Below are 3,404 nucleotides of genomic sequence, written 5' to 3' on the forward strand. Positions count from 1 at the left end.
GTAACACAGACCCCCAAAAGGCAACTTGACTATTTTTATCATGCCCTTTTTTCAGATGAGGAACCTGAGGCCCATGGAGGTTAAATGCATTGTCCAAACTCATTTGTGTCAGAGCCATTTGTGTAAACCTCTGGTTACAGAGTCTGTGCCCTTAGCCACTGCCTGGTAAGCCCCTTTCAGGCCAGTGTTAGTGCCATCCTATCCAAACAGGGGTACCCTCTGTTCACCTCTCAGTGCTCAGGACCCCATCCCCCAGGCCCAGCTGGCAGGCGGTCCTGCTTCCCACAGCGGCACAGCCGGTGCAGTTGATGCCCGATGGGTCAGCCGTCTAACAGCTGTCTCTGGTGTGAGCGCCAAAGCTCGGGACTTGCGAGGACACTCACAACGCTGTCTGCTGGTTTGGGGTGAGAAGGATGGAAAGCAGGTGTGGTCTCCAGTGGGGTCACCCCAGCTCTGAATCTCCTGGGAAAGTTGCCAGCTTCTTTTCTTCTTTTTTATCGTATAGCTTTTTTATTTTATTTTAATATTTTAATTGATTTTTAGGGCGAGAGAGAGAAACATGGATGAGAGACATCATCGATTGGCTGCTTCCTACACACCCCCCACTGGGGATTGAGCCCACAACTTGGGCATGTGCCCTGCCGGGAATGGAACTGATGGCCTCCTGGTTCCTGGGTCCATTACTCTACTGCTGAGCCACACCGGCCTGGCAACTACCACCAGCTTCTCATTCCCCTGTACCACCAGCTGCCCACGGAGGGCCAGGTGAGCACCAGGTGGGCACATGCCCAACCTGCTATCAGACACCCAGAGCCATGTCTGAGGCAGGAAAGCAAAGGGGAAGCAAGCGCATTCGTTAGGTCAGTACCTCTTTAGCACCCACTCTGAGGACACAGCAGTGCCCAGAGTAGACATGGCCCCGCTGTCCCAGCTCCCACAGTCCGGTTCCCCTCTGAGTCCCAGCTCACAGAGACCTTCCAAACCATCGTGTGCAGCCAGACTCCTCAAGTTAAAGACGGGACCCTGAGGCCCGGAGAGGGACAAGGACCAGCCGAAGTCCTCGGGGGGGAGTGGTGAGCACATCACACGCTTGCGCTAGGAAGCCCAGCCCCAGCAAAAGACATGCCCAGGGCCCTAATCCCTAGTCTCAAAGCCGCCCTCTCTCATGGGGAAAAGGGAGGCCCAGTGCCCGAGGCTCAGATTGGCTGGAGGCCAAGCCCAACCTCAGCCCAGGGGCAGGCAGGAGGCGGGCCCTCTCTGCTGAGACTATTTAAGGGCTAAGCCTGGCAGCTCTACCCCTGGGCGTGGGCAGCTCACTCCAGGGTCAGACAGGGGCCAGGGCTTGGCAAGTCTGAGGGCCTCCCTGACAGCCCTCCTGGAGCCTCAGCAGAGCAGGGCCCGGTGCTGCAGGGAGAGAGAGACAGCCTCCCTCCCCCTCCCGCAGCTCGGGGCCCAGCCCCCAGAGAAGGCCCCACCTGCCTCTCTGCAGCTTGCAGAGGTCATTGCTCTCACAGAGTAAAGGCTGAGAACACCTGTGCCGACTGCTTAGGGCCTAAGACTTCACAGAGGCCGGAGGCGGTGAGGCAGGAGCAGCCAGGCCGCTGGGTCTGAGAGTTTCAGGAAGGCTCCTGGCCGTTCCCAGGAGGCCGGGGACCTGGCCCCTGGTGCCTTGGGCTTCAGCATAAGCTTAACCACAGCGTGAGAGACCGAGCTTAGAGGCGAGGACCATCGTTCAGGCCACAGAGGCTGCAGGAGGCTGCACCAGGCTGCCCAGAGAGGCTAAAAAGTGGGTGTCCACTGGGTACTTCCTGGTAAGAAAGGTGTGTCCTTCGTCTGTCGCCCTTGTGACGTCAGGGGAAAGCCGGGGTCTGGAACAGAGACAATTCCCACACTCGGTTTCCCTATCTCCCAGCCCGTGACTTTGCTCACGTTACTAACGTCCCTGGGCCTCGGGTTCTGCTCCTGAAAACTGACGCTGACGGCAGACCCCACTTTTGCAAAGCTGTTGGGAGAGTGAGCGAGAGGCCATTCGTTGAATGCCTGGCACAGCGCAGGCACTTCATAAATTGTGTTTGCTTCCTCCAGCCCCAGGGAAAGTGTGTACTCAGGAGACTCATTCTAGATTAAATCTCCCCCAGAAAGCACAGGAGCCAGCTTTTCTCCAACCGGAGCTGCCGGGCAAGGAGTTTTATGCAGCGAGACCCAGGGGCCCCCTTTCAGGGGGCTTGGCTCTCTCCCAAAATGATTTGATTCTCAGGATCACAGAGGCACCCCCTCCCCCAACCTGCTCTTCCCAGAGGGCTAAGAAACCAGTTCTCCCTCTCCCCACGGACCCAGCCCAGCCACAGCACCCAGAGGTCTCCACTTCCTCATTCCCTGCCCTCTCTCCAGGGCTAAGAATCCCAGAGGAACCAGCCCCAGACCAGAGGTAATAAATCAGGTGTGCATAGTTGCCGCGGCTCTAATGGGCCGGAGCGTGGAGACGCTGGGGTCAGGGGAGCAAGAGTGGGGTTTGGACAGAGGAGGCCGATGGGGGTTGGTGTTGCTTTGGTTGCAAGCTTGGGAGAAATCAGGGAGGCCCTCCTGGAGCTGGTGTTTTTACCCCTGGGTACTTGAAGTGTTTTGTGCAGAGGAGTTGGCGACTTCAGGGGGCAGAGATGGGAAGGGCTCTGCCACCCGGAGGTCAGGGGTGCCTGGCTGGGAAGGAGGGAGGTTCAAACAGCACCTGTGGGGGAGGAGGGTCCTGGCAGTGAACTGGGAAGGGCTGGGGTCTGAGGAGGCCAGAGGAGGCCCTGGTCTTGGAGTCATACAAATGTGGGGCTCAGCCCCAACCCTGCTGCTTACTTTAAATTCAACCATGAGGCCACTGGCCAGTCCTGCGTCTCCCCAGCTTCCTCATCACTAAGATGAGAGTAGCCAATCCTGACCGCCTCCCCCACCCCTTGTATTACAGGAGACCCCGTGGGTGGGTGTGCCCAGCACAGTGCCGACCACACAGCAGGGACCCAGTACACTCCATGCAGCCAGTCACGCGGTAAGTCATTAGTCGATGGTTTTACATAAAGCACATTTATTCCTTTTGTAAGCTACAAAAATAAAAAGTGATGTCTATAAAAAGGAATCATCCGCTGCTCTGCCAAGTTCTGTGCTCAGTTCGCAAAACCGCTTTGAGGAAGCGCCTCCTCACCCACCCACCCCCGTCTCCGGCTCCCATGATCACCGAATGGAGTCCATGAGAACAGCAAGTCACCCGGGCAGCGTGGGCTTGTCCCGGGGCCCTGGGCACCCCAAAGAATGAGTTACACCCTGCAGGGAAGAGGCCCAAGTGGGGGGAGACGTCAGCGTGTGGGCCCTGGGCTTCCTCAGAGGCCCCGACAAGAAAAACTGGACGCACAACCAAGAGA

This window comes from Myotis davidii, unplaced genomic scaffold (assembly GCF_000327345.1).
Source record: "Myotis davidii unplaced genomic scaffold, ASM32734v1 scaffold327, whole genome shotgun sequence".
NCBI lineage: Eukaryota > Metazoa > Chordata > Mammalia > Chiroptera > Vespertilionidae > Myotis > Myotis davidii.